The sequence below is a fragment of the Denticeps clupeoides genome, unplaced genomic scaffold (assembly GCF_900700375.1).
Source record: "Denticeps clupeoides unplaced genomic scaffold, fDenClu1.1, whole genome shotgun sequence".
NCBI lineage: Eukaryota > Metazoa > Chordata > Actinopteri > Clupeiformes > Denticipitidae > Denticeps > Denticeps clupeoides.
Window position 1 is genome coordinate 1 of NW_021629979.1, and position 13,636 is coordinate 13,636.

General features: G+C 38.4%; 21 pseudogenes; all 21 read right to left on the reverse strand.

Moving 5' to 3' along the window:
* Window positions 1-1,159: 1,159 nt before the first annotated feature.
* Window positions 1,160-1,278, reverse strand: LOC114778888 (uncharacterized; annotated as a pseudogene).
* Window positions 1,279-1,438: 160 nt separating this feature from the next.
* On the reverse strand, window positions 1,439-1,557 carry LOC114778900 (uncharacterized; annotated as a pseudogene).
* Window positions 1,558-2,369: 812 nt separating this feature from the next.
* LOC114778908 (uncharacterized) lies at window positions 2,370-2,488 on the reverse strand (annotated as a pseudogene).
* Window positions 2,489-3,583: 1,095 nt separating this feature from the next.
* LOC114778897 (uncharacterized) lies at window positions 3,584-3,702 on the reverse strand (annotated as a pseudogene).
* A 161-nt stretch (window positions 3,703-3,863) lies between these two features.
* LOC114778883 (uncharacterized) lies at window positions 3,864-3,982 on the reverse strand (annotated as a pseudogene).
* Window positions 3,983-4,143: 161 nt separating this feature from the next.
* Window positions 4,144-4,262, reverse strand: LOC114778898 (uncharacterized; annotated as a pseudogene).
* A 162-nt stretch (window positions 4,263-4,424) lies between these two features.
* LOC114778884 (uncharacterized) lies at window positions 4,425-4,543 on the reverse strand (annotated as a pseudogene).
* A 440-nt stretch (window positions 4,544-4,983) lies between these two features.
* LOC114778877 (uncharacterized) lies at window positions 4,984-5,102 on the reverse strand (annotated as a pseudogene).
* A 160-nt stretch (window positions 5,103-5,262) lies between these two features.
* Window positions 5,263-5,381, reverse strand: LOC114778899 (uncharacterized; annotated as a pseudogene).
* Window positions 5,382-5,543: 162 nt separating this feature from the next.
* Window positions 5,544-5,662, reverse strand: LOC114778893 (uncharacterized; annotated as a pseudogene).
* Window positions 5,663-6,457: 795 nt separating this feature from the next.
* On the reverse strand, window positions 6,458-6,576 carry LOC114778894 (uncharacterized; annotated as a pseudogene).
* A 160-nt stretch (window positions 6,577-6,736) lies between these two features.
* Window positions 6,737-6,855, reverse strand: LOC114778909 (uncharacterized; annotated as a pseudogene).
* An 813-nt stretch (window positions 6,856-7,668) lies between these two features.
* On the reverse strand, window positions 7,669-7,787 carry LOC114778878 (uncharacterized; annotated as a pseudogene).
* Window positions 7,788-8,881: 1,094 nt separating this feature from the next.
* Window positions 8,882-9,000, reverse strand: LOC114778901 (uncharacterized; annotated as a pseudogene).
* Window positions 9,001-9,161: 161 nt separating this feature from the next.
* LOC114778885 (uncharacterized) lies at window positions 9,162-9,280 on the reverse strand (annotated as a pseudogene).
* Window positions 9,281-9,441: 161 nt separating this feature from the next.
* On the reverse strand, window positions 9,442-9,560 carry LOC114778902 (uncharacterized; annotated as a pseudogene).
* Window positions 9,561-9,722: 162 nt separating this feature from the next.
* LOC114778886 (uncharacterized) lies at window positions 9,723-9,841 on the reverse strand (annotated as a pseudogene).
* A 440-nt stretch (window positions 9,842-10,281) lies between these two features.
* On the reverse strand, window positions 10,282-10,400 carry LOC114778891 (uncharacterized; annotated as a pseudogene).
* Window positions 10,401-10,560: 160 nt separating this feature from the next.
* On the reverse strand, window positions 10,561-10,679 carry LOC114778903 (uncharacterized; annotated as a pseudogene).
* Window positions 10,680-11,473: 794 nt separating this feature from the next.
* Window positions 11,474-11,592, reverse strand: LOC114778895 (uncharacterized; annotated as a pseudogene).
* A 160-nt stretch (window positions 11,593-11,752) lies between these two features.
* On the reverse strand, window positions 11,753-11,871 carry LOC114778879 (uncharacterized; annotated as a pseudogene).
* Between the last annotated feature and the right edge of the window lie 1,765 nt (window positions 11,872-13,636).

A 13,636-nucleotide genomic window follows, 5' to 3' on the forward strand; every position in this document is an offset into this window, starting at 1 on the left:
TAGCTTCTGAGATCAGACAAGATTGGGCATTCTTCAGCTGGTTTGTCCGTACACAACTCTGCTTGAAATCTTGAACTTTAAAACCAAAAGGGGCTGTTGAAAACATTATAAGTGCAAGAGTGAAAACTTCCCGCTTTACTGCTCAAATTATGATGGGAAAAAGGCAAAAAAAGCTAACAAAGCCATGTAAATACTTGTCATTTAAAATGTTTTCAATAGTTAAAGCTTACAGCACCTGTATTTCCCAGTGTAGTCTCCCATCCAAGTACTAACCAGCCCAAGCCTTCTTAGCTTCTGAGATCAGACAAGATATGGGCATTCTTTCAGCTGGTTTGTCCGTACACAAACTACTCTGCTTGAAAATCTTGAACTTTAAACCAAAGGGGCTTGAACACATATCAAAGAGTGAAAACTCCCGCTTTACTGTCAAATTATGATGGAGAAAAGGCATAAAAGTTGGAGTGGTAAGCTTTTATTTGCAAAACAACAAATAAAGTGCACACCTTCTAGAGGCAATGCAATACTGGGTCGATGAATAAGCGGATGGAGCAGGCCCTATTGCCGACTCCCTGTTCTAAAAATCCGCTTAATATGACATATCAGATATTAAACTGACATCAGGGTGCGTAGCACCTGAAGACCGAGGGCTGGAAAACCCTACCTAATCGATTCAGCTCCACCCCACTCCATAGCCAAGCCTGTGAATGATCGTTGTAGAGCACACACAGACAAAGAAACCTGAAGAGAAGTTAAAAAAAAAAAAAAAAGAAAAAAATGGCGGGAAAACATATCAAAGAAAGAAAATACCCCTTAACTTACTTTAAAAAAAGTTAACAAAGTGATGTAAATACTTTTATTTTAAAAGTTTTTCAATAGTTAAAGCTTACTGCACCTGGCATTCCTACGTAGTCTCCCATCCAAGTACTAACCAGGCCCAGGCCTTCTTAGCTTCTGAGATCAGACAAGATTGGGCAATCTTCAGCTGGCATGTCTGTAAGCAAACTCTGCTTGAAAATCTTGGACTTTAAACAAAAGGGCTTTGAAAACATTATAAAGTGCGAAAACTCCCGCTTTACTGTCAAATTATGATGGAGAAAAGGCAAAAAAAGCTAACAAAGCCATGTAAATACTTTCATTTTAAATGTTTTTCAATAGTTAAAGCTTACAGCACCTGGTATTCCCAGGTAGTCTCCCATCCAAGTACTAACCAGGCCCAAGCCTTCTTAGCTTCTGAGATCAGACAAGATTGGGCATTCTTTAGCTGGTTTGTCCGTACACAAACTCTGCTTGAAAATCTTGAACTTTAAACCAAAGGGGCTTGAACACATATCAAAGAGTGAAAACTCCCGCTTTACTGTCAAATTATGATGGAGAAAAGGCAAAAAAACCTAACAAAGCCATGTAAATACTTTCATTTTAAAAGTTTTTCAATAGTTAAAGCTTACAGCACCTGGTATTCCCAGGTAGTCTCCCATCCAAGTACTAACCAGGCCCAAGCCTTCTTAGCTTCTGAGATCAGACAAGATTGGGCATTCTTTAGCTGGTTTGTCCGTACACAAACTCTGCTTGAAAATCTTGAACTTTAAACCAAAGGGGCTTGAACACATATCAAAGAGTGAAAACTCCCGCTTTACTGTCAAATTATGATGGAGAAAAGGCATAAAAGTTGGAGTGGTAAGCTTTTATTTGCAAAACAACAAATAAAGTGCACACCTTCTAGAGGCAATGCAATACTGGGTCGATGAATAAAGCGGATGGAGCAGGCCCTATTGCCGACTCCCTGTTATAAAAATCCGCTTAATATGAAATATCAGATATTAAATTGACATCAGGGTGCGTAGCACCTGAAGGCCGAGGGCTGGAAAACCCCACCTAATCGATTCAGCTCCACCCCACTCCATAGCCAAGCCTGTGAATGATCGTTGTAGAGCACACACAGACAAAGAAACCTGAAGAGAAGTTAAAAAAAAAAAAAAAAGAAAAAAATGGCGGGAAAACATATCAAAGAAAGAAAATACCCCTTAACTTACTTTAAAAAAAGTTAACAAAGTGATGTAAATACTTTTATTTAAAAAGTTTTCAATAGTTAAAGCTTACTGCACCTGGCATTCCTACGTAGTCTCCCATCCAAGTACTAACCAGGCCCAGGCCTTCTTAGCTTCTGAGATCAGACAAGATTGGGCAATCTTCAGCTGGCATGTCTGTAAGCAAACTCTGCTTGAAAATCTTGGACTTTAAACAAAAGGGCTTTGAAAACATTATAAAGTGCGAAAACTCCCGCTTTACTGTCAAATTATGATGGAGAAAAGGCAAAAAAAGCTAACAAAGCCATGTAAATACTTTCATTTTAAATGTTTTTCAATAGTTAAAGCTTACAGCACCTGGTATTCCCAGGTAGTCTCCCATCCAAGTACTAACCAGGCCCAAGCCTTCTTAGCTTCTGAGATCAGACAAGATTGGGCATTCTTTAGCTGGTTTGTCCGTACACAAACTCTGCTTGAAAATCTTGAACTTTAAACCAAAGGGGCTTGAACACATATCAAAGAGTGAAAACTCCCGCTTTACTGTCAAATTATGATGGAGAAAAGGCAAAAAAACCTAACAAAGCCATGTAAATACTTTCATTTTAAAAGTTTTTCAATAGTTAAAGCTTACAGCACCTGGTATTCCCAGGTAGTCTCCCATCCAAGTACTAACCAGGCCCAAGTCTTCTTAGCTTCTGAGATCAGACAAGATTGGGCATTCTTTAGCTGGTTTGTCCGTACACAAACTCTGCTTGAAAATCTTGAACTTTAAACCAAAGGGGCTTGAACACATATCAAAGAGTGAAAACTCCCGCTTTACTGTCAAATTATGATGGAGAAAAGGCATAAAAGTTGGAGTGGTAAGCTTTTATTTGCAAAACAACAAATAAAGTGCACACCTTCTAGAGGCAATGCAATACTGGGTCGATGAATAAAGCGGATGGAGCAGGCCCTATTGCCGACTCCCTGTTATAAAAATCCGCTTAATATGAAATATCAGATATTAAATTGACATCAGGGTGCGTAGCACCTGAAGGCCGAGGGCTGGAAAACCCCACCTAATCGATTCAGCTCCACCCCACTCCATAGCCAAGCCTGTGAATGATCGTTGTAGAGCACACACAGACAAAGAAACCTGAAGAGAAGTTAAAAAAAAAAAAAAAAAAAAAGAAAAAAGGCGGGAAAACATACTAAAGAAAGAAAGTACCCCTTAACTTACTTTAAAAAAGTTAACAAAGTGATGTAAATACTTTCATTTTAAAAGTCTTACAATAGTTAAAGCTTACAGCACCTGGCATTCCCATGTAGTCTCCCATCCAAGTACTAACCAGGCTCAAGCCTTCTTAGCTTCTGAGATCAGACAAGATTGGCATTCTTCAGCTGGTTTGTCCGTACACAAACTCTGCTTGAAAATCTTGAACTTTAAACCAAAAGGGCTTTGAAAACATTATAAAGTGCGAAAACTCCCGCTTTACTATCAAATTATGAAGGGAGAAAAGGCAAAAAAAGCTAACAAAGCCATGTAAATACTTTCATTTTAAAAGTTTTTCAATAGTTAAAGCTTACAGCACCTGGCATTCCCATGTAGTCTCCCATCCAAGTACTAACCAGGCCCAAGCCTTCTTAGCTTCTGAGATCAGACAAGATTGGGCATTCTTCAGCTGGTTTGTCCGTACACAAACTCTGCTTGAAAATCTTGAACTTTAAACCAAAAGGGCTTTGAAAACATTATAAAGTGCGAAAACTCCCGCTTTACTATCAAATTATGATGGAAAAAAAGGCAAAAAAGCTAACAAAGCCATGTAAATACTTTCATTTTAAAAGTTTTTCAATAGTTAAAGCTTACAGCACCTGGTATTCCCATGTAGTCTCCCATCCAAGTACTAACCAGGCCCAAGCCTTCTTAGCTTCTGAGATCAGACAAGATTGGGCATTCTTCAGCTGGTTTGTCCGTACACAAACTCTGCTTGAAAATCTTGAACTTTAAACCAAAAGGGCTTTGAAAACATTATAAAGTGCGAAAACTCCCGCTTTACTATCAAATTATGAAGGAGAAAAGGCAAAAAAAGCTAACAAAGCCATGTAAATACTTTCATTTTAAAAGTTTTTCAATAGTTAAAGCTTACAGCACCTGGCATTCCCATGTAGTCTCCCATCCAAGTACTAACCAGGCCCAAGCCTTCTTAGCTTCTGAGATCAGACAAGATTGGGCATTCTTCAGCTGGTTTGTCCGTACACAAACTCTGCTTGAAAATCTTGAACTTTAAACCAAAAGGGCTTTGAAAACATTATAAAGTGCGAAAACTCCCGCTTTACTATCAAATTATGATGGAAAAAAAGGCAAAAAAAGCTAACAAAGCCATGTAAATACTTTCATTTTAAAAGTTTTTCAATAGTTAAAGCTTACAGCACCTGGTATTCCCATGTAGTCTCCCATCCAAGTACTAACCAGGCCCAAGCCTTCTTAGCTTCTGAGATCAGACAAGATTGGGCATTCTTCAGCTGGTTTGTCCGTACACAAACTCTGCTTGAAAATCTTGAACTTTAAACCAAAGGGGCTTGAACACATATCAAAGAGTGAAAACTCCCGCTTTACTGTCAAATTATGATGGAGAAAAGGCAAAAAAACCTAACAAAGCCATGTAAATACTTTCATTTTAAAAGTTTTTCAATAGTTAAAGCTTACAGCACCTGGCATTCCCATGTAGTCTACCATCCAAGTACTAACCAGGCCCAAGCCTTCTTAGCTTCTGAGATCAGACAAGATTGGGCATTCTTCAGCTGGTTTGTCCGTACACAAACTCTGCTTGAAAATCTTGAACTTTAAACCAAAAGGGCTTTGAAAACATTATAAAGTGCGAAAACTCCCGCTTTACTATCAAATTATGAAGGAGAAAAGGCAAAAAAAGCTAACAAAGCCATGTAAATACTTTCATTTTAAAAGTTTTTCAATAGTTAAAGCTTACAGCACCTGGTATTCCCATGTAGTCTCCCATTCAAGTACTAACCAGGCCCAAGCCTTCTTAGCTTCTGAGATCAGACAAGATTGGGCAATCTTCAGCTGGCATGTCCGTAAGCAAACTCTGCTTGAAAATCTTGGACTTTAAACAAAAGGACTTTGAAAACATTATAAAGTGCGAAAACTCCCGCTTTACTATCAAATTATGATGGAGAAAAGGCAAAAAAAGCTAACAAAGCCATGTAAATACTTTCATTTTAAAAGTTTTTCAATAGTTAAAGCTTACAGCACCTGGCATTCCCATGTAGTCTCCCATCCAAGTACTAACCAGGCCCAAGCCTTCTTAGCTTCTGAGATCAGACAAGATTGGGCATTCTTCAGCTGGTTTGTCCGTACACAAACTCTGCTTGAAAATCTTGAACTTTAAACCAAAAGGGCTTTGAAAACATTATAAAGTGCGAAAACTCCCGCTTTACTCTCAAATTATGATGGAAAAAAAGGCAAAAAAAGCTAACAAAGCCATGTAAATACTTTAATTTTAAAAATTTTTCAATAGTTAAAGCTTACAGCACCTGGTATTCCCATGTAGTCTCCCATCCAAGTACTAACCAGGCCCAAGCCTTCTTAGCTTCTGAGATCAGACAAGATATGGCATTCTTCAGCTGGTTTGTCCGTACACAAACTCTGCTTGAAAATCTTGAACTTTAAACCAAAGGGGCTTGAACACATATCAAAGAGTGAAAACTCCCGCTTTACTGTCAAATTATGATGGAGAAAAGGCAAAAAGTTGGAGTGGTAAGCTTTTATTTGCAATACAACAAATAAAGTGCACACCTTCTAGAGGCAATGCAATACTGGGTCGATGAATGGAGCGGATGGAGCAGGCCCTATTGCCGACTCCATGTTCTAAAAATCCGCTTAATATGACATATCAGATATTAAACTGACATCAGGGTGCGTAGCACCTGAAGACCGAAAGCTGGAAAACCTAACCTAATCGATTCAGCTCCAAGCCTGTGAATGATCGTTGTAGAGCACACACAGACAAAGAAACCTGAAGAGAAGTTAAAAAAAAAAAAAAAAGAAAAAAATGGCGGGAAAACATATCAAAGAAAGAAAATACCCCTTAACTTACTTTAAAAAAAGTTAACAAAGTGATGTAAATACTTTTATTTAAAAAGTTTTCAATAGTTAAAGCTTACTGCACCTGGCATTCCTACGTAGTCTCCCATCCAAGTACTAACCAGGCCCAGGCCTTCTTAGCTTCTGAGATCAGACAAGATTGGGCAATCTTCAGCTGGCATGTCTGTAAGCAAACTCTGCTTGAAAATCTTGGACTTTAAACAAAAGGGCTTTGAAAACATTATAAAGTGCGAAAACTCCCGCTTTACTGTCAAATTATGATGGAGAAAAGGCAAAAAAAGCTAACAAAGCCATGTAAATACTTTCATTTTAAATGTTTTTCAATAGTTAAAGCTTACAGCACCTGGTATTCCTAGGTAGTCTCCCATCCAAGTACTAACCAGGCCCAAGCCTTCTTAGCTTCTGAGATCAGACAAGATTGGGCATTCTTTAGCTGGTTTGTCCGTACACAAACTCTGCTTGAAAATCTTGAACTTTAAACCAAAGGGGCTTGAACACATATCAAAGAGTGAAAACTCCCGCTTTACTGTCAAATTATGATGGAGAAAAGGCAAAAAAACCTAACAAAGCCATGTAAATACTTTCATTTTAAAAGTTTTTCAATAGTTAAAGCTTACAGCACCTGGTATTCCCAGGTAGTCTCCCATCCAAGTACTAACCAGGCCCAAGCCTTCTTAGCTTCTGAGATCAGACAAGATTGGGCATTCTTTAGCTGGTTTGTCCGTACACAAACTCTGCTTGAAAATCTTGAACTTTAAACCAAAGGGGCTTGAACACATATCAAAGAGTGAAAACTCCCGCTTTACTGTCAAATTATGATGGAGAAAAGGCATAAAAGTTGGAGTGGTAAGCTTTTATTTGCAAAACAACAAATAAAGTGCACACCTTCTAGAGGCAATGCAATACTGGGTCGATGAATAAAGCGGATGGAGCAGGCCCTATTGCCGACTCCCTGTTATAAAAATCCGCTTAATATGAAATATCAGATATTAAATTGACATCAGGGTGCGTAGCACCTGAAGGCCGAGGGCTGGAAAACCCCACCTAATCGATTCAGCTCCACCCCACTCCATAGCCAAGCCTGTGAATGATCGTTGTAGAGCACACACAGACAAAGAAACCTGAAGAGAAGTTAAAAAAAAAAAAAAAAAGAAAAAAATGGCGGGAAAACATATCAAAGAAAGAAAATACCCCTTAACTTACTTTAAAAAAAGTTAACAAAGTGATGTAAATACTTTTATTTAAAAAGTTTTCAATAGTTAAAGCTTACTGCACCTGGCATTCCTACGTAGTCTCCCATCCAAGTACTAACCAGGCCCAGGCCTTCTTAGCTTCTGAGATCAGACAAGATTGGGCAATCTTCAGCTGGCATGTCTGTAAGCAAACTCTGCTTGAAAATCTTGGACTTTAAACAAAAGGGCTTTGAAAACATTATAAAGTGCGAAAACTCCCGCTTTACTGTCAAATTATGATGGAGAAAAGGCAAAAAAAGCTAACAAAGCCATGTAAATACTTTCATTTTAAATGTTTTTCAATAGTTAAAGCTTACAGCACCTGGTATTCCCAGGTAGTCTCCCATCCAAGTACTAACCAGGCCCAAGCCTTCTTAGCTTCTGAGATCAGACAAGATTGGGCATTCTTTAGCTGGTTTGTCCGTACACAAACTCTGCTTGAAAATCTTGAACTTTAAACCAAAGGGGCTTGAACACATATCAAAGAGTGAAAACTCCCGCTTTACTGTCAAATTATGATGGAGAAAAGGCAAAAAAACCTAACAAAGCCATGTAAATACTTTCATTTTAAAAGTTTTTCAATAGTTAAAGCTTACAGCACCTGGTATTCCCAGGTAGTCTCCCATCCAAGTACTAACCAGGCCCAAGTCTTCTTAGCTTCTGAGATCAGACAAGATTGGGCATTCTTTAGCTGGTTTGTCCGTACACAAACTCTGCTTGAAAATCTTGAACTTTAAACCAAAGGGGCTTGAACACATATCAAAGAGTGAAAACTCCCGCTTTACTGTCAAATTATGATGGAGAAAAGGCATAAAAGTTGGAGTGGTAAGCTTTTATTTGCAAAACAACAAATAAAGTGCACACCTTCTAGAGGCAATGCAATACTGGGTCGATGAATAAAGCGGATGGAGCAGGCCCTATTGCCGACTCCCTGTTATAAAAATCCGCTTAATATGAAATATCAGATATTAAATTGACATCAGGGTGCGTAGCACCTGAAGGCCGAGGGCTGGAAAACCCCACCTAATCGATTCAGCTCCACCCCACTCCATAGCCAAGCCTGTGAATGATCGTTGTAGAGCACACACAGACAAAGAAACCTGAAGAGAAGTTAAAAAAAAAAAAAAAAAAAAAAAAAAAAGGCGGGAAAACATACTAAAGAAAGAAAGTACCCCTTAACTTACTTTAAAAAAGTTAACAAAGTGATGTAAATACTTTCATTTTAAAAGTCTTACAATAGTTAAAGCTTACAGCACCTGGCATTCCCATGTAGTCTCCCATCCAAGTACTAACCAGGCCCAAGCCTTCTTAGCTTCTGAGATCAGACAAGATTGGCATTCTTCAGCTGGTTTGTCCGTACACAAACTCTGCTTGAAAATCTTGAACTTTAAACCAAAAGGGCTTTGAAAACATTATAAAGTGCGAAAACTCCCGCTTTACTATCAAATTATGAAGGAGAAAAGGCAAAAAAAGCTAACAAAGCCATGTAAATACTTTCATTTTAAAAGTTTTTCAATAGTTAAAGCTTACAGCACCTGGCATTCCCATGTAGTCTCCCATCCAAGTACTAACCAGGCCCAAGCCTTCTTAGCTTCTGAGATCAGACAAGATTGGGCATTCTTCAGCTGGTTTGTCCGTACACAAACTCTGCTTGAAAATCTTGAACTTTAAACCAAAAGGGCTTTGAAAACATTATAAAGTGCGAAAACTCCCGCTTTACTATCAAATTATGATGGAAAAAAAGGCAAAAAAGCTAACAAAGCCATGTAAATACTTTCATTTTAAAACTTTTTCAATAGTTAAAGCTTACAGCACCTGGTATTCCCATGTAGTCTCCCATCCAAGTACTAACCAGGCCCAAGCCTTCTTAGCTTCTGAGATCAGACAAGATTGGGCATTCTTCAGCTGGTTTGTCCGTACACAAACTCTGCTTGAAAATCTTGAACTTTAAACCAAAAGGGCTTTGAAAACATTATAAAGTGCGAAAACTCCCGCTTTACTATCAAATTATGAAGGAGAAAAGGCAAAAAAAGCTAACAAAGCCATGTAAATACTTTCATTTTAAAAGTTTTTCAATAGTTAAAGCTTACAGCACCTGGCATTCCCATGTAGTCTCCCATCCAAGTACTAACCAGGCCCAAGCCTTCTTAGCTTCTGAGATCAGACAAGATTGGGCATTCTTCAGCTGGTTTGTCCGTACACAAACTCTGCTTGAAAATCTTGAACTTTAAACCAAAAGGGCTTTGAAAACATTATAAAGTGCGAAAACTCCCGCTTTACTATCAAATTATGATGGAAAAAAAGGCAAAAAAAGCTAACAAAGCCATGTAAATACTTTCATTTTAAAAGTTTTTCAATAGTTAAAGCTTACAGCACCTGGTATTCCCATGTAGTCTCCCATCCAAGTACTAACCAGGCCCAAGCCTTCTTAGCTTCTGAGATCAGACAAGATTGGGCATTCTTCAGCTGGTTTGTCCGTACACAAACTCTGCTTGAAAATCTTGAACTTTAAACCAAAGGGGCTTGAACACATATCAAAGAGTGAAAACTCCCGCTTTACTGTCAAATTATGATGGAGAAAAGGCAAAAAAACCTAACAAAGCCATGTAAATACTTTCATTTTAAAAGTTTTTCAATAGTTAAAGCTTACAGCACCTGGCATTCCCATGTAGTCTACCATCCAAGTACTAACCAGGCCCAAGCCTTCTTAGCTTCTGAGATCAGACAAGATTGGGCATTCTTCAGCTGGTTTGTCCGTACACAAACTCTGCTTGAAAATCTTGAACTTTAAACCAAAAGGGCTTTGAAAACATTATAAAGTGCGAAAACTCCCGCTTTACTATCAAATTATGAAGGAGAAAAGGCAAAAAAAGCTAACAAAGCCATGTAAATACTTTCATTTTAAAAGTTTTTCAATAGTTAAAGCTTACAGCACCTGGTATTCCCATGTAGTCTCCCTTTCAAGTACTAACCAGGCCCAAGCCTTCTTAGCTTCTGAGATCAGACAAGATTGGGCAATCTTCAGCTGGCATGTCCGTAAGCAAACTCTGCTTGAAAATCTTGGACTTTAAACAAAAGGACTTTGAAAACATTATAAAGTGCGAAAACTCCCGCTTTACTATCAAATTATGATGGAGAAAAGGCAAAAAAAGCTAACAAAGCCATGTAAATACTTTCATTTTAAAAGTTTTTCAATAGTTAAAGCTTACAGCACCTGGCATTCCCATGTAGTCTCCCATCCAAGTACTAACCAGGCCCAAGCCTTCTTAGCTTCTGAGATCAGACAAGATTGGGCATTCTTCAGCTGGTTTGTCCGTACACAAACTCTGCTTGAAAATCTTGAACTTTAAACCAAAGGGGCTTGAACACATATCAAAGAGTGAAAACTCCCGCTTTACTGTCAAATTATGATGGAGAAAAGGCAAAAAGTTGGAGTGGTAAGCTTTTATTTGCAATACAACAAATAAAGTGCAAACCTTCTAGAGGCAATGCAATACTGGGTCGATGAATGGAGCGGATGGAGCAGGCCCTATTGCCGACTCCATGTTCTAAAAATCCGCTTAATATGACATATCAGATATTAAACTGACATCAGGGTGCGTAGCACCTGAAGACCGAAAGCTGGAAAACCTAACCTAATCGATTCAGCTCCAAGCCTGTGAATGATCGTTGTAGAGCACACACAGACAAAGAAACCTGAAGAGAAGTTAAAAAAAAAAAAAAAGAAAAAAATGGCGGGAAAACATATCAAAGAAAGAAAATACCCCTTAACTTACTTTAAAAAAAGTTAACAAAGTGATGTAAATACTTTTATTTAAAAAGTTTTCAATAGTTAAAGCTTACTGCACCTGGCATTCCTACGTAGTCTCCCATCCAAGTACTAACCAGGCCCAGGCCTTCTTAGCTTCTGAGATCAGACAAGATTGGGCAATCTTCAGCTGGCATGTCTGTAAGCAAACTCTGCTTGAAAATCTTGGACTTTAAACAAAAGGGCTTTGAAAACATTATAAAGTGCGAAAACTCCCGCTTTACTGTCAAATTATGATGGAGAAAAGGCAAAAAAAGCTAACAAAGCCATGTAAATACTTTCATTTTAAATGTTTTTCAATAGTTAAAGCTTACAGCACCTGGTATTCCTAGGTAGTCTCCCATCCAAGTACTAACCAGGCCCAAGCCTTCTTAGCTTCTGAGATCAGACAAGATTGGGCATTCTTTAGCTGGTTTGTCCGTACACAAACTCTGCTTGAAAATCTTGAACTTTAAACCAAAGGGGCTTGAACACATATCAAAGAGTGAAAACTCCCGCTTTACTGTCAAATTATGATGGAGAAAAGGCAAAAAAACCTAACAAAGCCATGTAAATACTTTCATTTTAAAAGTTTTTCAATAGTTAAAGCTTACAGCACCTGGTATTCCCAGGTAGTCTCCCATCCAAGTACTAACCAGGCCCAAGCCTTCTTAGCTTCTGAGATCAGACAAGATTGGGCATTCTTTAGCTGGTTTGTCCGTACACAAACTCTGCTTGAAAATCTTGAACTTTAAACCAAAGGGGCTTGAACACATATCAAAGAGTGAAAACTCCCGCTTTACTGTCAAATTATGATGGAGAAAAGGCATAAAAGTTGGAGTGGTAAGCTTTTATTTGCAAAACAACAAATAAAGTGCACACCTTCTAGAGGCAATGCAATACTGGGTCGATGAATAAAGCGGATGGAGCAGGCCCTATTAGTAGTAATAATTATATACTTTATGTCAAAAATGATTGATGGCATATCTGTATGAGGAAAAAGCGCGTGATTTATGACCATCTACCCTTCTACATTCTCCCCTTCTCCACTGGACACTGGACACAGTGCGCGTAATTTATGGCCTTCTCCCTTTCTGCCTTCTCCATCGGACCCTGCGCGTAATTTATGACCTCCTTCCATCCTTCCCCCTTCGGACATCTGTTATGTAAGACAAGTATGTTCCCGCGATGACCATTCTTACATAAACACTTAGACAGGTTTTAAAAACAGATGTCTTACCACTCGTTTACAAACTATGGCTGTTGTGGGGTGTTATAAGCCAGCATACCATTACCTCTTTCTCGCAAACACTGAATCAACGTGTGACATACAAATCTCACACACACCTTAGAACGTTCTTTTAAAACAGAAACCTTATTTTTAAGTGTATGGTTTTACTCAACTACTGTTTCAGTGTTTAACACGTTTAAACACAATACTTACATAGACTTATTTTAAAAATACAAACGGATACTCTATTCATATACTGACTGAAATATGGTAGAACCCCCATTTTGTATGTAGGAAGTATCATAGCATCTTTCAGGACATACTCTATCGCTCTATCCCATGTGATGCATTACAGATGTCATATACACTTAGACTAACTTTAAAACATGTTTCCTTATCACTTGTTTACAACTACTGCTATTGCTGATGGCTTATGCCCCATTTCTCCCAATGACATCCCTTTCCCCACGCACAACCCTCCCCGGGTTCATCACACATTCTTCCCCGACACCTAGCAGGGTCTCATATTGACACACACACACACACACACACACACACACACACACACACACACACACACACACACACACACACACACAGACCAGAACAGAAACCTTATTTAAATGATATATGTTTTAAAAAACTGTTTCTAGTTAAAGAAAAACTATTTTGGCTTCAAACAATGTTAATTTCATACCCCTACTGTTAAAATAAATGAAACCGTTTTATGATTTCCCTCACACACACACACACACACACACACACACACACACACACACACACACACACACACATACCCCTAGCACATCCTCCAAATCTTTTTAACACCTAACGCACCATATGTTTTTACAACGTGAGTCATCTGTTTCCACCATTCTCGCAAACGCCGAATCAACGTGTGACCTTTTACAAATATCACACACCCCTTTAGAACTTTCTTTTAAAACAGAAACCTTATTTTTAAGTGTATGGTTTTACTCAACTACTGTTTCAGTGTTTAACACGTTTAAACACAATACTTACACAGACCTATTTTAAAAATACAAACGCATACTCTATTCATATACTGACTGAAATATGGTAGAACCCCCATTTTGTATGTAGGAAGTATCACAGCACCTTCAGGACATACTCTATCGCTCTACCCCATGTGATGCATTACAGATGTCATATACACTTAGACTAGCTTTTAAAACAGATTTTCTTATCACTTATTTACAACTACTGCTATTGCTGATGGCTTATGCCCCATTTCTCCCA